Source organism: Tenrec ecaudatus, chromosome 2 (assembly GCF_050624435.1).
Source record: "Tenrec ecaudatus isolate mTenEca1 chromosome 2, mTenEca1.hap1, whole genome shotgun sequence".
NCBI lineage: Eukaryota > Metazoa > Chordata > Mammalia > Afrosoricida > Tenrecidae > Tenrec > Tenrec ecaudatus.
In genome coordinates this window covers 183,315,766-183,338,986 of record NC_134531.1, presented here as the reverse complement: position 1 = coordinate 183,338,986, position 23,221 = coordinate 183,315,766, and the positions used below count along the sequence as shown (strand labels likewise).

The window sequence follows — 23,221 nt, the reverse complement described above, 5'->3', positions numbered from 1 at the left end:
TACTTCTACCCTGCCTTAGTGGTTATGCATTGGGCTGCAGTCCACATAGTGAGCAGTTCAAAACCAATACCAGCTGCGCAGGAGAATGACAGGGATTTCTACTCCTATAAAGTTACAGTCCCTGACATCCACAGGGGGACGCTGTGAGTCAGCATCGACCTGAAGGCTGTGAGTTGCGACAGGCAGAGTCACTGCCCAACATACTTTGGGCCTAGCAGCCTGGGGGCTATTTCTATTTAGGACCTAGATTTCAGTCAGTACTGCAGAGAGGAGGACCCTGAGGTGGCCAAGAGGCAGCTTCCTGATGTGGTAGATTTCAACATTGTACGTCGGTTCCCTGCATTTAAGATTGAGGACCGTGAACAATCAATTCTGGCTTTTCCTGAGGCACCAGGGGAGCTCGGAGGAATGGGCCTGGATTTCCTCCAAGACCCAGGGCTGAACCACAAATACACTCTCTGTTTATGGCGCTGCCCTGCCTCACTGCCTGCTTCACTCACTCACTGTCTCCCTGGAAGCTTTTGGGTTTACGGCCCATAGTAAACATACTATATTAGTTTCTTGGGGCTGCCTTAACAAAGTACCACACACTGAGTAGCTGATAAGAACAGGGATTTATTTTCTCCCGGTTCTGGAGGCTGGTGTCTAAAATCAAGGTGTCAGCAGAGCAGTGTTCTCTCTAGGGATGGCCCAGCTTCCAGTGGGTGCCACCAGTCCTTGGCTTATCGACCCATCACCTGCAGTCTGTGTCTCCGTCTTCTCACGTGGCTGTTGTTTCTGTGTGTCCCTTTCTAGAAGTTCACCCCTCACTACTATTGTGCAATCCGATAACATCTTCAATTCTGTTAGCAATCCTGGCCCTGTTCACTGGGTTCAACATATTTGGCAGGGGGAGGGGGGAGCAATTCAATCTTTAACACTCACTCTAGAAGAAAGATAGTAGTTCCTCAATTTACAGAGCACTCTGTGTGTCCTCATTTAATTCTGAACACAACCCAATAAGAGGGCCACAAGGATGATGACCTCCAATTTGCAGGTTGAGTCAGATGCTCAAGGTCACGGGGCTGGAAAGTGGCAGAACTGGGATTCAAACCTGGGTCTCTCCAGTCCCAAGGCCCAGGCTTCTCCCCTCACGGTGCTGTTTCTGTTGGGAAGTACTCTCAAAGGCCCCCCATGGTGCTGGGGTCTAGGCACTCCCACGTGGGAAGGGTCCTTCTTAGAAGTGATTTAGGGATTACTATACCCACAAATTAGCTCCGTAAAGTGTTACCAATGGAAACTCTGACATAGCTAACACGGTGACCATTGGGTGAGCTGTGGTCACCTGCAGAGTCTGTATCAGATGGTCGCTGCCCATTTAAATGATGAGGACCTTCCTAAGTGACAGAGGGGCCCTCAGGAGAGGGGTGAAATCAATTGAGAGGTCTCCATGTGAATGAGAAAGGAGCAGCTGGTGGCACTCCTGAGGTTACCCACATCCTCAGGTCCCAAGATCCTGCCAACCCATCTCTGCTTTCCTGCCTGCATCTCTGCCCCGCAGCACCCACATTAAGGGGAAGCTGCCAAGGACTGTGACCTTAGAGACCTTGCAGATAGGTTTTAATGCTATGGAAGGAACTCCACAGACAGGTAGATGAGATGGCGGGAGCAAGTGGCTCTGTAACAAAATACAGCCCAGCTCAGCTACTTGACCCCGCAGACACGAAAAGGAGCAGGACAACTTCTATTAAGATCCGGGGACCTTCCCCCGAGTCTCAGGAAATCACCTCTTGGCGCCAGACCAAGAAGCTTCTGGCCAAAGCACATCGCTTGGACTCATGAAAAGCACCTAGGACCAGTCACCTTCTCCTCCTCCTCTCATCCCCTCGGGAGCCCTCTCCGTGCCCTCAGGTGCAGTTCTCCACCCCAGCTCTGGCTCTCACGGAACCTTTCCCTGAACCTGGTGCCTTTCTCCACCCTTGGTGGGTTTGCTCTGCCCTCCAGCAAATCTGAGCTTCTCTCCGTTGCTCAAAAGAGCTCTGCTCTTTCTTATTCCAAACGCAAGCTCTTTCTGCAGCTACTGCTCCTGGGAAAGACTTCTGATCCTCCCTCCCCCAAGTCTCAGCATCCCTTCACCTCTCCAACTGCTCCTCCCCTCCAGGCTCAGTGGAGAGTCCCTGTCTTCTGCGAAGACCAACTTCCCCATCGCCTCCCAGCCCTGCACTCAGGGAAACCCACGAGGGGGGTGTCCCTCTGCCCCAGCTCCCTGCCCCTCCCTGAGGACTGTCATGCTTTCTTGATTAGGTTAGTTTTTGAATGTGTTAGGGTGGTCTGAGCGAGACTTTACAGTGCATGCTCGTTTCCCATGCACCGAGGTGTACACATTTTGTTTCTGACGTTCTATGCAATCCCTTCACTGTCCTCCTGCAAGGTCTCATGTGGTCCCTCTCAATCCCATTCGCCCTGCTCCTTCTGGCTCTGAGCTGTGTTGGGGACAGTGTCTTTTTAATCTCCTACGGTTGGTTGTGTCACTCAGAACCTTCTTCCCCGGTGGAACTGCTTCACTTTATGGGTCTGTCGGTTATTGGGCTGCAAGGCGATCCCTGGGGGTGGGCTGCGTTCCAGGCTCGAAGCGTGTCTGAGGGTCCCCGAGAGGCCTGGTGGTGTAGTGAGTTACGCTCTCAGCTGCTAACGGAAAGTCAGCCCTTTGAAACGAAGAGCGCCTCCCTGGGAGAAAGCTGAGGCTTTCTCTTCTTGTACACAGTTACAGTCTCCGAAACAACTAGGGGAAGTTTGACCCGATCCTCCTGGTGGCGTAGTGGTTATGCATTGGTCAGCAGTTCAAAACCACCAGCCGCTCTGTGGGAGAACGATGGGGGTTTCGGCTCTGGTGAAGCGTTACAGTTTCAGGACCTTGCAGGCACAGTTCCACTCTATTTGAGAGGGTAATTAGGAGCTAGCATTGGCTCGGTGGCAGTGACTGAGAAGGGTGCTGTGCATGCCAATCAACTCAATGTCCGTGAGAGAAGGGGCACCTTCTCAAAGGTTCTGGTCTTCCTTATGATTTTGAATTTTGTTCTACATTTTTCTCCCACTCTGTCCACGACCTTCTACGGTGACTGCTATCAGAGCACCGCACAGTATGTAAGCATCTCAAATCTCAAATGTACCCTCAGGAGCCCATGAGCTCTGTGAGGACATCTCAACCCGCTGCTCTAACCCAGTCCCATCCCACGCCCAGCAAGTTGCCGCGGATGGATGACGAGCAGAGGGCTCCTCCCTCTGTAACAAGGGGCCGTCACTCTAGAACCTTGCTTTCCAAATGGCCTCACAGAACCCCAGCAGCCTGTGACGCATCGGAGGGTTGACCCTCAGTATTTTCTTCCCATTTTTGTTAACCCACATCAATCAGGTCCCGTCTTCCCCAGGGAGGCACTCAGCCTGACTTTAGTGGTTTTCAGTCTCTTACTACAGAGGCTTAACCCCCTATTGTTCTCCTTACTAATTGTGGGAGTAGGCAAAGCCACCTGGTTTCTCTGTGCTCCAGTTTCTTCAGATGAGGTTCAGAGAGCTTGGGTGAAGATAAAGCGGCGTGAAATTCACAGCCCCAAGAGAGGGTCTGGACTGTAGCATGTGGTCAACGACCCTCAACTCCCCTAACTCTCGTGAGCAGCCTTGGCAGTTCACCAGCTCCTGTGCGAGGAGAGCTCAGCAGGTGGCTAGGCTCACGGATGATTTCTCCTCTGCCCCTTCCTCGTTCCACGTTCCTTCAGTGTGAATCTCAGAAGGCTGGCCTAATGCCGACAGGTCAAGATACAGCCTCCTCTTGTGTTTGGGGCCCTGTGGGACCCCGGGTACAGAGAGCCGCAGGAACAATCAGTGTGATTGACTGAAGGGTGAACCCTTAAGGGATACGGTGCCCATCATTCGGGTTCCAAACTTGAGGGTAGCCAAGGACACCACTGTCCCCAGAGCCAATGCCTCTTGCCAGGTGCCCACCGCACAGAAGAATGGGAGTATCTCCTTCTCCAAAAGATGTCAAAGCAAGAGGCGAAGGCAGGGGAATGGTCACATCATACCCCATGGCTGAGAGGGACCAGAAATCCTCTCCGAAAAGCCTTGGCAAATCCCCTGGGAGAGGCATCAATCGGGGTGACTTAAAATTTGCTTACTCAGTCAAGTCCCTTCAAACTAAATGAACCACACACCTCTGAACCTCCCCCCTTTGCCATCATGCCAAATAACCAATCTCTTGTCAAATGGACCCAGAGCAGTCTTTGAATGTATCCAGTCCTCACCCCCCGCAGTATCACCATCAACTTCAACCACCTCCACGTCTCCCCGTGTTGGGTGGAACGCCGAAACAGCCTCTTCACTGGTCAGTCTGCTTCGGCTTTTGGTCCTGCCCTGCCTATTTTCCTCAGAACAACTGAAGAAAATATTTTCAGAAGTAAACATCTCCATGTCCACCCCCTGATGAAAATCCTCCCACGTCATCCTGTTGTTCCCAGAATCAACCAGTCGCCTTACATGGCCTCAAGGTCTGCGTTCCATTCCTGCGGACCTCGGCAGGCCCGACCGTGGCTGTCCCTCTGCGTTCCAGTCACACTGACAGACCCCTCGGTATCCCTACATGGGCCCAGTGACTTCTGACCTCAGGCCAGTGGACACAGTATTTCATTTCCTTGGACTACCTTAGACCCTGTCCCCATGCCCACCTCTTCACCCAGGCACTGCTCATCATTCTTCTTTCTGAATACACGTGGCGTTTCCTCTGGATACTTCTCTGACCTCCGTTGTCAACTAGAATTCCCTGCCTGCCATTCCCTCCTAACGTTCCTGACCCTTTGCACAACACTGAGCACATTTTACGTGTGTGTGTGTATTTATTTGCTTAGTATTGGCTTCTTCTACCCACAGCTTGCTTAGTTGGGACATGTTAACAGGAGAGACCAATGACTAGAAACAGAGAGGCTGGTTCTGTTACACAAAAGGTCACCTGTACTATGAACGGGCTCAACTGTTGTTGGTGTAGACCAGTGGTTCTCAACCTGTGGGTCATGACCGCTTTGGGGGTTGAACAACCCTTTCACAGGGTCGCCTGATTCCTAACAGTAGCAAAGTTACAGTGATGAAGTAGCAACAAAAATAATATGGTTGGGGGGTCACCACAACATGAGGAACTGTAGTAAAGGGCCATGGCATTAGGAAGGTGGAGAACCATTGGTGTAGATGATGACGGCTTGGTATACCAGTTATAACCCAGCACTGACCACAGGGTGAAGATGATGGGCTCCTAGCAGATTTGGGGTGTTTTTCTTGTTTTTGTTAACAACTTAATTAAAAACAAATCTGGATGGAGTTGTGCGTGGCTCTTGGTAGCAGGAAGTTACAGGTTTCAAATGGCTTTCACCAGGGAGGAAATGTCTTCGCTTTCCTGCTCCTCCCAGACTTCATATATTAAAGGCTACTTGGTAGCAGACACTCCTATGAAGTTATAATTAACTTACTTTATCACTTTATCTATCAAAGGCAGGTATAACTGCTAATCAAGCTTATAATTAGTAGCAGTGGACCAATATGAGACAATTTTCTTGGCATAATTACAAAACGGAGAAATTTGATATCGAAGGGTACTTTGTAACTGTACAGCTTACGTCAGCTTTCAAATGTTGGAAGAAGCTTCAGGCAAGAGGATTGACCTCTAATGTCACTCAGGCCCTTGCCAGCCGGCCTCCTCCTGCTCCGTGGCATCCCCCCACCTCACAACAGCCAAGTGCCGGGAGAGGGAGCGCTGACCTTTCCCTATCTGGATCATGCATCCTTTGGGCCCGTGACCTTTCTCCTTTGCTTCCTTGAACTACACTCATCATTAAAAGCCGCTAGTTACAGCGTCCTCCAGGAAGCACTTCTAGATGGCCCATCAGGTCAAGGGCCCGATTGTGGGGCTTCACAGTACCTTTTCTGTCCTCCTGTCAAGCCTGGGTCTTTCACACCATCTACCATTTGCCTATCTCCTTCCCTAGACTTGAAGCCTTGAAGGTGCTCCTGCTACCGACAAAATGTCTGGCAGACAACAGGATTTGATGCATGTCCATTAAAAGAGAGAAATGATAAGGAGTGGGTGGGGGTTGGAAGGGAGAGGAGGTGAAAGCAAGAGGGAAAGGGGGAAAGGCTGCTTGCAGTTTTTAGTGTGTGGGGTCCCCTGCTTGGAAAAAAGGCATAGGGCATTTTGGGAGGGTCCTGTGGTCTTCGTGAGAAAGAAATGGCATAATGGAACATCAATACCATTATTGTTGTTGTTAGGCACCATCCAGGGAGTTCCACCTTATAGCGACCCCATGGACAACAGAGCACAACACTGCCTGGCCCTGCGTCAGCCGCCCAATCACTCCTAAGCTTGAGCCCATTGATGCAGCCTCTGTGTCCATCCATCTCATCGAGTGTCCTCCTCTTTTGTGCTGCCCCTCCACTTCACCAAGTCCTTCTCCAGGGACTGGTCTCTCCTGACAACATGTCCAAAGTGCCACTTAGTATATACTTAAGGCAGAGATGCCTGGTAGCATGAATTAGGGCTGTAAGAGTCCCAAACTGTTTTTAGGGAAACCTGAGACAGAGAAAGTAAGAAATAAAAGGTTCAGGGTTCAAAAAGAAGGAAGCAACGCAATGTGCACATTGCATCCTTTGGGGATCTCTCATGCGTCAGCAAGGCATGGAAAGGCCCACTGTGCGCCGCACCTCTGACAGCAATATTGTCCCCAAATAAATGTCATATGCAGAGAGATCCATTTCCAGACACTAATATCAAAGAAAAACAGTCCAAAGTGAGGGGCTTCCTCAGCTTTGGCGCCAAACCTGAGTCTCCTAGCAACACTGCAAGGCCAGACAGGATTCCTATTCTCCGTGGCACAGCTTTTGGCCCTTCCTTCTGCAGACCCGCTTGAGGAGGGAGAGGCTAACTTGCCCAGCCATCCTCTGAGCCCAGGTCAGCACTCACGGTTTCCTGGCGGCCTTGGCATTTTGCTGGGGATCCACTGGGGAAAGGACATATTTGAAATGGCCGGATCTTATAGCAACCAGGCAACCGGCACTGTCAGAACCTACAACCATACCTCTGGCACATAAGTCAGCCTGACTACTGGGCATCGTGACGGAGAGGGCAGGGACACAATTCAACTCAGTATTTACATTCACTCGGCCACCCTTCTCCTCCTGGAAGCTCTTGTTCAATGCCTGACACTACATCGCCTGTCATTTTCTAGGGTGTCACCCACATGGTGACCTTTGGAGATAGCTACCTCTTACATGGCATTTTGCACTTTATATATTAGGAAAGTGAGACTTGGAAAGTAGACCCCAGTCACACAAACTCAACTTGAATTCAGACCTATCTGATTCTCAGCCTACTCTCTGAAACCCAGGGAGCTACCATTGAAACCCCCTTCCTGCCTTCCCTTTGTCCCTGCCCTTTAGCTACTGTGGTTGTTTAAGTGTTCCATCTGGTCAAAGGACTTGCTATTTCAAATAAGAATAGGGGTCAGCAAACTAGGGTGCATAGGCCACATCCTGCCCACTGGTTATGCAAATGAATCGTTATTGAGATAGAGCCATACTCATTCATTTATAGAATACTTAAGAAATATATCCAGAATGTTCTGCAGCAACAAGGACAGGGAGGTGTCGTCTCACATACGTTGGACATGGTGTGGGAGGAGGGACCAGTCCCTGGAGAAGAACATTATGCTTGGGAAGTAGAGGGCCAAGGGAAACGAGGAAGGCCCTCCACAAGATGGATTGCCATGGTGACTCCTATGATGGGCCCAAATGTAAGAACAGCTGTGAGGATGCCGCAGGACTGCCCTTTTGTCATGCGCATGGTCACTCTGGGTCAGGAGAGACTCCATGGCACCTAACAGGAACAATAAGATTCGATTATTTATTTCACTTTCATAAGCTGGGACAACTCAGTTATACCATTGTGGATCTCTTGCTCTCTGATGGTCGGACCAGGGTGCAGCTTCCTTGGCCGGTTCCCTGCTTCAGCTTGCAAGGCTCCCTTCCTGCAAGACATCCCTGAGGAGAAGCCACATAGATCTACCCTGATGCAGCCCTGGGGGGCTGGAGCAGCCAATGTGGAGACCCCTGCCAACACTGAGATGCTTACATACTCACTGATTTGGCTTTCCTAATGCAGTCGGCATCATTGTGTCTGTTTTGTGAGATTGAGGAGGACTTTGTAGATTGGTTTCAGACATATGGGCTAATGTTGGATTTATGGGCTTGGGCAGCACTGGGTCGGGATGCTTTCTTAATGTATGCTTACCCTTTATATAAAACTCTCTCTTATATACATCTGAGTTTCTGTGGATTTGTTTCTCTAGTCTACCCAGACTAACACAATTGTCATTGTTGGGTGACACCAACTAAGTTCTGACTCACAGCAACCGGACAACCCCGTATACAATGTTTGTATGCTTGCGCCCATTGCTGCAGCCACTGTGGCAATTCACCTCGTTCCTTCTTCCCCCGCTGGGCTCTCCTGTTGCATACAGGGTTGCTATGAGTCAGCACTGCCTTGATGCACCTAATGACAATGCCATAGTGGCCTTTGTTCTGCCATGGCAGAATCGAATGTCTTCACTGGGAAAGGTGAAAATATTTACTATCAGACCCACTACAAATAGAGTCCTTGATGTAACAGATAAGGCAAGCACTGGCCTAAAAGATGAACGTTTATTACTTCATTTAATGCACATTTCAATTGTCGTGTGTGTGTGTGTGTGTGTGTGTGTGTGTGTGTGTAGAGGGTCTCCCATCAAATTTTTTATAGATAACAAAACTAATGAGCAGTGGCTTGTCTAAGGTAACGGTGTTAGAACTCGAGGCAACAGAGCTGGAATTGAAGGTCACAATGCTGGAATTCAAGCTCAGGAGTCAAGACACAGAGCCACAGTTCCTAACCCTATTCTGAGGCCCACCTGCTCTGGAGCAGGCACTCTGTAACAATGGTCAGATGATCCTGAGCAAGAAAGGGCTCTGTGCTAGCAGAGTGTTTGGTAAGCATGGAATGCTGGTAGCCTCATGGAAGAGTGCCTGGAAGCAAGAGAGCTGTAGGAACAAGAATGTGAGAGTGGATACATGGATGCTCTAGCTCAGTGGTCTCAGCCTTCCTCATGCCGCAGCCCTTTCATACTGTTCCTCATGTAGTGGTGACCCCCAACCATAACATTATTTTCATTGCTACTTCATAACTATCATTTTTCTACTGTTATAAGCCGTCATGTAAAGATCTGATATGAGGATATATTTTCATTGTTACAAACTGAATATCATTAAGGCATAGTGATTAATGACAAAAACAATATGTAATTATATATTGTGAAATATTTATTTCTAATTACAAAGAAATGAAATGTTGTCTTGAAGCATGGTGTAGCATGGGTAAGAGTCTCCATACCAGGTACTCAGATGTGGGCATATCTGCATGTGGGTGGACCCACCTGGAGACGGATAGAGGAGTAGGGTCTCAGTTCCTAAGACCATCAGAAATATGTGTTTTCTGATGGTCTTAGGCGCTGACCCCCAAAGGGGTCGCAACCCACACAGATTGAGAACCGCTGTTAAGTCTAGCTTGAACAGGGGTGGAAAGTTAAATGGGACTGTGCGTATATGCGTGTATGTGTGTGTGTGTGTGTTTGATGGGATATTTTTACATGTGTATACATATAATATCAATGAATATGATAGAATATATAAGGGGCAAAGTTATGAAAACTTTTTAATCACAACCAAACACCTTGAGGGAATGAATCATTGAGTCTAGAGAGGCATGACTATTGTTTTAGGAGCTATCCAGGTCAGTTAACAGAGCATAGTGCACAAAAACAATGGTGATTATTGGATAGTGATTGGGGTCTTAAAAGCTTGTAAGTATCTATCTCAGTTACAAGTACTGGTCACTCCCAGTTTGAATCAAAGATGAGCGAAGAAAATAAAAATACCAAAGAACTAATATATCACCATAAACTCCAAGCTCCACAACCAGGAGAGCTAAATGGTACCCAGCTATCACTGGTGACCTCATGGCCATAAGGGATCACAATAGGATGTTCTGGATAGAGTGAAAGAAAAAGTATGGAACAAACTATGTGTCTATATTTATAGGTTTAGTATTAAGGTGGCAGAAGGACCTTGGGCTCTACTTAAGCACTCCCTCAATGCATGAATACTTTCTTCTATTAAATTGGCCTTCTATGATGCTCACCCTCCTGACACAACTGCTGAAGCCAAAGCGGGTGAACAAGTAAATGTGGTGAAGAAAGCTAATGGTGTCCGGCTATCAAAAGAGATAGTGTCTGGGGTCTTAAAGGCTTGAAGGTGAACAAGTGGCCATCTTGCTCAGAAGCAACAAAGCCCATATGGAAGAAGCACACCAGCCTGTGCGGTCACGAGGTGCCGAAGGGATCAGGGATAAGGCATCATAAAAAAAAATCTTACCAAAGTGAATGAAGGGGGAAGTGCAGAGTGGAGACCCAAAGCCCATTTGTCAGCCACTGGAGACCCCCTCACAGAGGGGTCTAGGAAAGGTGATGAGTCAGTCAGGGTGCAATATAGCACCAATGAAGAATACAGCTTTGCCCCAGATCCTGGATGCTTCCTCCCCTCCAACTACCATGATCCGAATTCTACCTTACAAGTCTGGATAGAGCAGAGGTTGTACACTGGTGCATATAGGAGCTGGAGGCACAGGGAATCCAGGGTGGATGATACCTTCAGGACCAGGGGGTGAGGGGCGATACTGGGAGAGTAGAGGGTGAGTGGTTTGGAAAGGGGGAACTGATTACAAGGATCTACATGTGACCTCCTCCCTGGGGGGATGGACAACAGAGAAGGGGGGGGGAAGGAGACGCCGGATAGGGCAAGATATGACAAAATAATAATCTATAAATTATCAAGGGCTATGAGGGAGGGGGGAGGGGGGAGGGAAGGGGAAAAAAAGAGGACCTGATGCAAAGGGCTTAAGTGGGGAAAATGATTAGGGCAAAGAATGTACAGATATGCTTTATACAATTGATGTATGTATTTGTATGGATTGTGATAAGAGTTGTATGAGCCCCTAATAAAATGTTTTTTTTAAAAAAAGGCTTACTGGGCTGATAAAGACTGGTGGAGCCCCTGAGTCTCTGACCTTTATATACCTAGAACTGAATTCAGCCCCATAGCTCACCTTCCAACCTGTAAGAAGAACATTAACACTAGAGAGCTACGCACCCCTTACATTGATAAATCATATGAAATCAACCTCTCAAAGCAATATGTGTATGGATTCTGGAATGGAAAACCAGTTGCTCTATAGACTTTGACCGCAGATCAGATGGTGTGGGAAGCTAGGGACCCTGGTCTATAGATGGAAAGAGGCATACATAGCCACCCTAGGCCCTAAATTATTGAGTGCGGTTGTGTGCTTTAGGCAGATTTTACATGTGTCTGACAGCAGGCACAGTGCTTTCTGGGTCCCTCACGGTTGCTCCCATGCTCCAAGTGCTCCTCCCAGAACCCATGCCCCTTTGCAGCAAGCCAGGTGAAATCACGAGGCCAGGAAATGAAAAGGCTGCCCTGGTCATTAGTCCAACAAGGCTCGTGAGGGCGGCCAAGGCCTGGCTTGAGATGATGTCATTTTTATCAAGGTCTCTGTTCAGGCAAGACAAGGGGCAAGGGTTGCCAGGGGCCAATACTCAGGCCAGAAAATAGGCAAGAAGCAAGGAAGAGAGCCAAGGTCTGCTGGCTGGTCCTCACTGTCCCTTTGTGTGCCTGCCACTGCATTGTGGTAGCCAGCTCGCATATTGCTCCTCTTAAAGTGAGGCAATAGAGAGCTTAGGGTCAGTCAGCATGCTGAGCTGTGAGCATATGCATGCCTTTTCTAAGGAGTGGGATTTGTTATCATGATGTCATAAAACATCTTTCCTGTTCCCAATATCTCACCCGTATTCCTGGGAGCTGTCAGTCGAGTTGGGGATGTGGAGAGAGGGCAGAGTCCCAATGGTTAGAGCATAGGATAAACAAGCAAACAAACCAAACTCATTGCCATTACATCAATACTAACTCCCAGAGACCCGAGAGCCCAGGGAAAGCATAGGACCATCAGAAAGCCGCAGAAGGTGTCCACCCATCCCAGCAAGCTGGGCCAAGTGAATCTGGCTGTTTGCTCTCCTGATCTAGGGCAGGGAAAAGGCCTCAGGTGTAACTAGGAGTAAGGACCCTCCTTCCTTCCAGGACAGGTGTCCACCCAGCTGAGAGTCATTCTAATCTCCTTCCCTGCATGGCGACCAGTAGTGGGCAGGAAGGCTGGGCTTCAGCTGGAAGTCAATGACTTCTCTCTGTCCCTGCACATCTTTCCCCTGGGCAAGAGGAAGGGCGTGGAGGGAAGCACGAAGGATAAAGAAGGGAGGTCACTTCAGCTTGAGCTTGTTTCTCTGCTTCTGTGAAGTAAACTATATCTCTTACCACAAAGCAAATGTCAGGGGCCCTGAAATGAGAGAACATCAAAGATGCTCTGACCAGCTTGCAGGGAACACATGGAGGGCCAGGGAAGGGCCCTAAGTCTCCAGTTATGCTCTGAGGTCCCTGTACGAGAGGACCAGGAATGAGACAAAGAGCGAAGACAAAGAATGACAAAAAACAGAGAGAAGTTTTGGTCCCTTGGGAAACCCAAAATCTCATGGAGAAGCATGGACTCAGACCAGAGGAGCATCTTCTCCCTCTGCTCCGTTTTCATGACTTTTGCCTCTAATGTGGCTTGAGTTATGGTAGCCCCCAATGGTGCACCATTCAGGCCTCGGTACGTTGACATCTTTCAGTTTGATCTGGGGCCCAATGCATGCTGACAATATTCAGCTTTGAAGCAGCCTGCATTTATGGATTTACCCGGCCCATGCACCATTGGGGGCATCATTTGCTTGTTCTGGAAATAAAGGGTGGGCTCTTTGAAAGCCTGGGGTCTCTGAGCCTTCACAGACTGCTTGCTGCCCCTGAGTTCTCAGTTCAGCTGTGATAAGTTCAGATCATACACTCTCCCCTGGCCTTCCCCTTGAGAGAACTCCGCAGTGTCGGCAGAAATCCAGGAGTGGGGAAAGTTTCACTGCAGGTGACTGCCAACGCTTTGCAGTTGCGTGGTGGATGGAGCACTGCAGTGGCCAGGCCATCTTCCCTGATGAGTGTGTACTGTGTGTATTTCAGGACACCGGAGTACCCCCCGTGCCCTAGCTGAGGGCATGTCTGCTATACCCCACCAAGACACCTCTGATGAGTACTTGACTTTCTCCAACCCGTGTCTAACAGAGTTTGAGGTTCCTTGGGTCCTGCCAGATGACATTCATTTTGGGCAAAGATTTCACCTTTCTACCCCGGTTTCTTCTCAACAATGGGAATGACAGCATCTGTCGGCAGAATTTGTCATGAGGCCAAATGAACTAGGAGACCTGAAAATGCATTCAAAGCCTGTGCTGGGCTGTAAAGAAGAAGGGCCGACTGGAGTTGCTCTTAGCAGGGCTAGTTCTTGAGCAGCCCACCGGGTGGTACAGAGGGGTGAGTGCCCAACTGAATACTTGCTGGAAGGCACATGAGAAATCAGGCCTGGCGATCTGCTTTCAAAAGGTCCCAGCTTTGAAAGTCCAATGGAACCGTGGCGCTGTGCACATATGGGTGTGTCCCGAGTCAGATTCAGCGCTAGAACAACCGACACCACCCCTAGGCTCATGTTTAGATGGACCACGTACGTCCATCAGTCCCCACGAGAGAATAAGTCCCTTAGGAAATGTGGGTGCTTTAGCCAGTCTACAGGAGGAGCTGACCAAGTGAGCATTTGGACTAACTCAGAGAGACACAGAGCCTTCCTGGGGTGGGGGTGGTCAAAGATGGGGAAGGAATTTCCTGCATTCTTTACTAGTTTAACCAGATCCCTCGATTATATTGAAACAGGAAGGAGGAACAATTCCACAATGGAAAAGAGCAACCCCGTCCTCGAGAATGAAGGCAAGACATTGTCTCACACATTGTTCTCTGGCTTGAGCTAATGGAGAAGGGAAGTAAAACATAAAGCCCATTCCTGCCCTCCACCCTCCAACCATCTGGCACACAGAGTTAATTTCTCTAATGCTGAACTCAAAAGGCGCCAGATTCGTCTGTGCACCCGAGCCAGCAGCTCCTCTAGTGTCCGGCCCAGGAGTAGTTCAGCAAAGTGTTGAAAGTGAAAAATGGTTGTTCTCGGGTGCTGCCAAGTCGGTTCCAACCCATAGTGACCTCATGCACACCAAAAGGAAACCCGGCTGCTCTTGGGCCGGGCTGCTCTGCCCGAGTTCATGGTCGCAGGCCCATCCAGCTGAGAGTCCTCTCCTTTCTCTGAGGGGCTGAAGTCAAAAGACTGTAACTTACCAAAAAAGTGATACAAAATGTCCCCAGTGATGTAATGAAATAGAAACATAGTAGGAATGATCGGGAAAGCCTTCTGGAAATAATGTCAAATGCTGAGAAGTGAGGAGCTAACAGCTCATCGCTCTTCCCTAAGAGGAGGTAGCTGAACTGGTCAGTAATTGCACCTGATCGTTGTAACCCTTCTCCCCTTAGAGAGCAAACTGGAGATGACCTTTCAGGAGCTCCATCCCAAGCAGCCCTTGCCTCGAGCCAGGGGCAGGAGTAAGGATGGGAGGTGGGTGATGGACCACAAGACAGTTACTACCAGGCAGGTGCTCTAAGGTTTGCAGAGAGGCAATTCCTAGATGGGCTGAATCGATTCCCTTGATGGTAAACAGCCAGCGGAATGAATCACTAGCCCAACAATGAAAAATGCAGGGCAGAATGAAGAGAGCTAAAAGAGAGGAGCAACATAAAGAGGGGGTCAAAAAAGGCAGAAGAAGGCCAAGAGAGTCAGGGAGGAGAAGGGGAAACCGAAAGGCAGAAAGAGACACGAGGAGGATTCTGAGAACAATGGGAGCAAGAGGAGAAGGAAGCAGGTATGAGGGGGAACCGAGGTACAGACAGCAGTGAGGAAGAGGACGTCTTCCCAGGGCTTGCAATCCGCTGATTTTTCAGCCACGCAGTCGGTGTGCAGGGTTGGTGTGCAGTAAACCGCCGTGTGCCGCTGTGCACGCTTGGCAAACTTCAAAATTAAAAACGAAGAAAGGCAACAGGACAAACATGAAGAGGAGGTAGAAGTAGGTAACAATCTTATCTTCCTTGGCTTCTTTGACGACTGTAATTTGAAGGCTAGAGTGGAATTAAAATTTTCAACAGTAGTGATCATAGCATGCTCGTGTTCAGCCACATGGAATACCTCAGGGCCAGGAAGTCTGCCTGCCCAACGGGCCCAAGTCCAAGAAGAGGCCGGGAACCTGGGCCCAAAGGAGAACCCAGTCCTCCTGCCGTCCTCGCTGCCACCACGTGCCCAAGGCCCTACACTTGGCAGCTACTTCTGCCTTCCACCTTTGATTCTACATGTCACCAGCTCAACCCAACAGACATTCCCAGACCTCCTATTCTGGGCCAGGACTATTGTAGGTCTGGGATATAAGACAGTGGCTCTCTTCTTCCTCTTGGGAATTTCTTAAGTAGAAAAGAATATCTCAGAGCCTCAGTTTCCCCATCTGTGGAATGGAGGAGTTTGTCTCAGTGGCTTTCAGGCTGGGCTTGCTTGGAGCCTAGGACTTCAGGGGGCGGCTCAAAAGGTTATGGGGACACTACAGCCCTTCCTCTCTGTAACGCAGCCCCGTGTAATTCTGGTCTAGATACTGGGACTGGGCTTCAGCTTGGCTTTTGGAAGCTGGTTCCAGTGCTAAAGCAAGGTTCAAAAGCACAGAAAGATCTGCACCTCAAGATCGAGAGTCCTAACGTTCTGCTCCATTCTTCACGTTGTGTTTTCCTTGAAGACTCTAACTTGAATGGCTCATGCCCTCACTCAATAAAGGTTTCTTGGGGTCCCTCCATAATGGGAACAGAGCCAAACAAAGACAGGGATCAATAAGCGCAAAGAGCAGGGTTCCGGCCTCACAGAGGGACACAGGAGGGTGGAGAAGAGGTGGGGAAGGGGGGTGCAATGGGATGCCCAGGACAGCCCGGGAGCAGCAGTTCGCTGGGTGAGAGACAGCTCTGCCAAGATTGGGGAAGCACAGTGAGAACAAAAGGGTCAGTACATGCAAAGGTCCTCGGCGAGGAGAACCAGATCACATGGGACCAAGGGATTTTAGTTGAGTCAAGGTCAGACAGGTAGACAAGGGCCAGAGACACAGGGTCTTGCAGAATTTGTAAAGTTCTGAGATCTTTATTCTAATGCTGAGGGATACTTTTAGAGGGTTACAAAGAGAGGGCTGATGAGATCCAATCTCATCTAAGTTTGCTAAGGTCACTCTGATTGCTGAGGGACGTGAGGGAGGCAAGAGGGGGACCAACCACAGGGGGAGGGGTTACTAAGAGAGGTCATGGAAACTGTGAGAAAGGGTTCAGTGGAACCACGGCAGGTAGAACAATGAGGAGATGTTCTGTTTTCACTGCCTGCACACCCCTTATCTTAATCACATCATTGGATTCCTAGTTCGGGTCCCAAGTCTACCTGCATTTAGTCATTTTGGCTACTTTAACATTTGGGGGGAAAGTGTAGCTTCAATGAAACCCCCATCCCTATCACCACCACGAAATAAAGAAATTACCAACCCCAACCCCTTGTTCCTTGTTGAGAAAGATCCAGGGGCAATCCTCAGCTTGGAAAGAAAATGGAAGGTCTTCTTGGGTCACAGACATTAACTCTTAGCTTTCGGGTGGGTGTGCAGTAATGCTTGTTAACAGATTCAGCTGAATAGGGAGATGTATACAAATGGAACAGCACGGAAAGGCAGAGCTTGGATGTAAAGAACCCTAAGAACCGTGAGCGAGCACTGCCCGGTCACTTCTGAACATTGTGCCCAGTACTTGTAGGACAGGAAAGGAGTACGAGACATATGCCCACCCTTTAGGGGTGAACCCTGTAAACGGGGAACCAGAGGAGCACGGCAAATAGGTGTCGAGCAGTACGTGTGTGTCGGAGCTTCGAGGTTGGTGGTAGAGGGCTTGCATTGGAGTCCCCCTCTAGCATGGACGGGCCACCTAACCCTTCAGAGTCTGATTTTATTTCTTTCACAGAGGGATGGTGCTGCCAACCTTGATAGAGCCCACATGTGGTTTGAAAATGCTCTGTCAGTTGTAAAGTGTGGTATAAATAGTAAAGTTATTATTACTGACTCTAAGTGCAGAGGGAGATGGCAACGTGTCAGCAAATAGAGCCTTCTCTGCACCACAAAATCTAATCAAGTGCCTCCCGACCAAACCCCACCAATGGCTCCCCAGGGCCCAAACAAGGAGTTGGCAAACTATGGCTCATGGGCCAAATCCCACCTATACTTGCCTTATAAATAAAGCTTTATTGGAACACTGCCACGGTGCTCTGTTTGCATTTTGACTGTGATTCATCATAGAAAATAGCTGGCCATATATATATATATATGATTTGCTAGCTCCAGAACTGTAGATGGCCATATATATATATATTTATACAGAACTGTAGCTGGCTATATATATATATATTTATATATATATATATATACATATATATATATATATATATATATTTATTTATACAGAACTGTAGCTGGCTATATATATATATATATATATATATATATATATATATATATTTATTTATTTATATATATGATTTGCTAGCTCCGGAGCTGAAGGATAAAGCTACCGTGCAAAGCACCCTCGTGCCTGAAGCAACGACTGAAGACTTGAAAGAAAGCAGACCCTTTCATTCAGCTCCAGCTCTGTCGGCTCGTGTTGCACGTTTGGACATTTGATTGATCCCGTTTCAGGTGGCATTCCTGGTGCAATCCTTCTTAGAACAACAATAGTGATCAGGTCTTACCAATTTTATGCCACTTCTACAAGGTTTATCCCAATAACCTAATCATAACAGCTTCTCAAGAATAGCAGACCAAATTAAGTCTGAGACATCAGCTGAGTGAGCATATTACGCCAAAGGAAAGACAGTTCATTAGTCACAGAGACCCACTGATAATAGATCATTGGAAGAGAATGAAAGCTGAAAGCAAATTAGTCAATTAACTCATTCGCTTTTGATTAATCAGCAACACAAATATTTATAACCTGCCAAGACACAACTCTTCCATGCTACAGCAGCATAGGCAAATTAGATATTGTATAAATTCAATCGACAAGCATTTGCTTGACATCTGCCATGTGTAAGCCACAAAGAAGGGCTGTGGTGACTTCCGGCTCTCAAAGAGATTGCAGAGGTCAGCAGATCCTCCCAGTACAGGAAACAAGTGCGGTGCCAAAGTATGTAAGAAGCATAGAAGTGACACGAGTCTTGGTAATATCACCTTTCTGCCTCCTATAAATCTACCTAACATCTACTCTCCCCAGGCAAGACCCACTCACAAGTACTGTGTGGGCTTCAGGAGGGTTATATCTGCTGAGCTAACTTTGGTGGTCCTGGGCAGCGCATATAAATTAGCTCAGTTCCTTCTCACAATAACCACATGAGGCTTTGCTGGTAGTAGCACTGTGCAGTCAATTTCAATGAGGCAAGTAGGAATCGACTCAATGGCAGTGAGTGACATCACTTGCCAACGGTCACAAAGTGGAGCGCTTTGTTCCAGCCAATCGTAAGCTAAGCATTATATATTCCTAAGCCCTCACCGTATTGCCAGAGGGAGCTGAAAGTGTGTGACCTACAGAGGCAGTGTCACGTGATTCTGCGGACACTGATTCCATGAAGATGACTTGGTAAGGACTAAACCGCTGGCTCATGAGCCACAATCAAGGGGGAGGAAAACAAAGGACCCCAGAGATGATCAGTGACTCCCAGGCGTTGAGTGTGGCCTGAGATGCTGTGATCAGCTTCGGAGAACGATCCCAGACTCTGGCCAAGATATTAACTAAGCCCTGACCAGCTAGGCCTATAGACCTCCCCACGGATCAATGGGAGCCTCTGAGACCAGAAGACCTCCAGAGTGTCACTCCTTTCAGCCAGGTCTGCTGTCCAGGATGTGTCTGCGCAGAGGTCATGGCGGACACTGAGGCAGAACGGTTGGCACATGGAGATGCATTTTGGGAACGCTTTAAACAATATGTGTGACATTTCCCAGACCATTTCTAAGAGCTAAGAGTGTCCCTATTTGTCTGATTACTGAAACTGCCATCAAACCATTCTTTACCAACCCCAAAGGTAATACATACCCCAAATCATGGAAAAATGGCCAACCTTAAATAAATGGCATGATGAGATTCATGAGATGTATCCTTCTCTCCTGAGTTATTGGCAATGGTGTAAAAGATCCTCACTGGACACATGTGCTGATGGAAAGGCTTTGGTGAAAGGCCTTCTCACAACATCTTACCCCACGTGTATGGGAGAAAGCGGGGGCTCTCTCAGCATGTGAAACACATGGTTCCTTTAGCCGCTGAATTCCTCTTCCAGGAACACATTCCAATACGATACTTAGATGGGTACTCTAGCATTATATATTTTACCCATGTTATTTACAGCATTACTAATAGCAGCAAATATTTAGCAACAACCAAGTATCTTTAAAGGGGCACCATTTAAATAGATCATGGTATAACTAGACAACAGAGTCCTATTAGCCTACTAAAAAAGGATGGAGTGGACCAAAGAGCAATACCATGGAACTTTCTTCATTTTTCAATGAAACAATAAAAGACAAAACTAGATGAAGCAAGTGAGAAGGGGGTTCCCCAAATGCTGTTCTGCTCCAAGAGCAGATTCACCATTCTGAAAAAGTTGAAGATGCTGGTCTTTCCACTACGTAGGCTCACAGAGCCCGGAGAGCATCTGCTGAAAGCTGCCAAGCCCTCTGCCAAGGAGTAAGTGCATCGGTGCATCACAGACGCCCGAGCGTTTGCGACCAGGAGAGCAGGCTGCAGCCAATACCACCACCAATAGCAGCGAGCACCCGCTGGTTTCTAACCCTGCGCTGAGCATTTTCCACAGAGCGTCTCCTTGGCTTTCTTCCATCAGCCCCATGAATCCACGAGCAACGAGGCTATGAGTCCCAGCTCCAGTCCACAGATGACAATATTGAAGTTCAGAATGGATACACATTGACCAAAGTCCTTCAGCCAATAAGGGGCAAGGCTTTTAACCTACGCGCAAGGTACATTCTCAGTGTGAAGTGAAGAGCAATTGCAGGCCTTCGAGAAATTGACAATTCCTAAGCATTTTGATGAATCCTATTGTCTGTCAAGACTTGCGCCACACTTTCCAACCCCCACTGGGTCAGATGAGGCCGCCTAAGGGTGCTAGGAGTGGGGAGGCAGAAACATTAGTGGGCATCATCTCAGAATTGCTGAGGAAAGCAGAAGGTGGCGGACAAGGCTTTGGCTGCACCCACCAAGCGGGAACCCCCAGTGGCAGAGATGGAGAATGTTCCTGGGCTCTGTTAGGGAAGCCAGAGCTTTTGACTTCTAAAATAATTCTTGGTGCCACAGGCAGGATAGTCTTTCAGAGTTGTTCAAACACTTGTAGTTATTTGTGACATTTTTTCTTTAAAAAAATCCGTTTCCTAATCCAGGATGGCTTGGACCTCATCCCAGGGCCATGGGTTCCCTCTGACTTATAGCAACTAGGTTTGCCTCCTGTCACAAGGCCATCAGACAACCCCTACACCTCTCCAGACCTGTAGGGGTCGTCACAGCCTTGTTCTCCAATCGCTCACCTCATGGGGCCCACACAGCACGTAGATTCCAAGGGGAGAAAGTCACAACCTCAATGTTAAGAACAACAATATAGGAACCGTACACACTTAGGTTCCTCTACTTGATAATTATACTCTCAGAGGCTCTGAGTCCGGTAGGGATAATGCTGTAAGGATTAAATAAGATTGTGCAAAGCTGGAAAAGCAGGGGAGTGTCCTAGTTATGGGTGTCAGATGGTTTTGGTTTGCAGTCTCGGTCCATCACTAGCTGTGTGTCCTTGGGCAAGTTACTTGGCCATTCTGGTGTTCTGAGTTTGTTCGACTGCCCCATAGGGTAACTTGTGAGAACGAGTGCTGGCTTGAAAGTGCTAGAGACATGCCCGGCACATTAGTGAGGGTACAGCAGATGAGCGTTCCTAGGATCTACTCACCCAAAGCCCTCCACCCACAGCGATCAGTGGTAGCTGTCGCCATGCCAAGGTGCACACACTGTGGAGCATCCCACGTGCATGTCTCCTGAGAAAGCAATTACAACCTGAGATGTGAAGTGAAAAGGTTGCCCCCCAGTAACAGAGTGCTACTCAAGCACCCACGGCAAGCCTGCGAGACTGAGGACATGGGGCGTGAGTGACCTGGCTGGAGCCTGCCTTCCTGCAGCCTGTGGGGTAGTGGGAGAAACACACCATAGAGATATGTACCCTGAGAAATATGTGCTTACAGCTGTCATGTGTGCTGTGATAGGGGTAATGACACAGATCAGGGGTCCTGATGGGGTTGAAGACTGGGGGTAGGTATGAAAAAGCCCACTGTGATAGGCAGGCTTATTTGCCAACCTGGCCAATGAACACATGTGGGATTAATTGAAGGACGGAGAGATAACTGCCTCAACAAGCCTCACCTTTCTTGTCTCTTGCTCTTTGATGATCAGACCAGTGTGTGGCTGCCTTGCTTGTTCTCGGCCTCAATTTTCAAACTACACTAACTACCTGTGGGACACCTAACCTGTGGACTGTGTCGCTATAGTTTGAGGTTCCTTCAAGACCTCCTTTCCCGCTACTGTTGCTTGAGCTGGGCAATGTAGGACCGTGTCATCTGGCTGGCTGTTGGTGACCTGGCTTGCTGTTTGCTGCCTGTGGCCGGATTGCCTGAATTGCTCTACAGAGGACTCAGCTGCTTACTTGACTTGCACCTGGCGGCCCTCGAGACTGGAAGGACTGCCAGTGTATTAGCTGTCTCGTGGAAGTGAGTGCACTGAGCCATTTGTACTACTCTAAAGATTAATTAACTGTTTATTTTTATATTATATCTATCTATATATATATAAAATCATCAGTGTCCTGGTTTTGGTTCTCTAGAGAACCCTGTCTAACATAGCCACCAAGGAGAGGACATTTAAATGGGGGCTTCTCCAGGGAAAATAAGAGTTGCCTGAGTGATGACTGAGAGTGGAGGGAGGATAGGGCCTGGGCATTTTGTTGAAAGTCCTGGTGGTGCTGTGGTGTATTAGAAGGTGACCTGTCAGGCCAGCAGTTCAAACCTACCAGCTGCTCCTGGGAGAAAGATGAGGCTGTCTACCCCTCGAGAGATGGGCAGCCTAGAAAACCCTCTACAGAGCCCCTGTGGGTCGGGATCAACTTGGTGGCCGTGGGTAAAACCAGAAGATACTAGGCTCCCGGCAGCAGCAGGAGGGCAGTGTGGTTGGCTTCTTCCTAGACCTTCCACTGAAACGCGCTCCGAGTTCTGCAGGTGAAATCTCGGGGGCACCAAGGTCTACAGCAACTTTGTTCTTAGCGGCGACTGTTGTCCCTTCCCTTTTTTCAGATGTGCGTGGCTTGCTCTCGAGGATTGCTTGTTGGCTCGGTCCTGACCCAAAAGGCCAAGAGAACTCTGAGCGTGGCTGCAAATCCAGAGACTGCAGATAGGGCTCCCTCAGCCTCCATGTGAGCTCCAGCCACGGACTCCAGCACAGGGACTCTGCCCGGCTGAAGCCCTTCAGATGCCTCGGTCCGGTTCTGGGCATGCCCCTCTGGGTTTCGTGCCAAGATTTAGGAAGATTAGGTTCCCTTGCTGAAGAAAAGGAAGTAGCATGAGACGAAGCAACGGCCTCATTGGAATGATCTGTGCTTGACATAAATGGAGGCGATCCCATTGGAACATTGGCTATCGTCACAGAAGCCCGCTTCGGGGTCATGTATGTCTCCGCCTCTTTACACACTATGCAAAGAAGATGTCTCCAAGTTCGCTGCAGTTTGACACTGGAAATTGATGCTCCAGGAAAGAAAGCCAAGGTTCTTCTTGGCATCCATACCAGGGGAGGCAGCCTTGCCCCCTAAATGATGCTCCGGCCATCTTCCTGTGCAGGACAGCAAGTTTCCACTAGGAGCAGAACCACATGCCTGACTCCATCGACAAACAGCCCGCCGGCTCTCTCGCTGGGTGAGGTGTTTAATAACTAGCCTAGTTCATTGTTTATCTAAGTA

At 48.7% G+C, this 23,221-nt stretch overlaps 1 protein-coding gene across 1 annotated transcript in view; it reads right to left on the bottom strand.

Annotated features, from left to right (window-relative positions):
• The window catches only part of DOCK2 (dedicator of cytokinesis 2), a 522,265-nt gene that overhangs the window by 212,506 nt on the left and 286,538 nt on the right, over window positions 1-23,221 (bottom strand). The window lies entirely within an intron of this gene.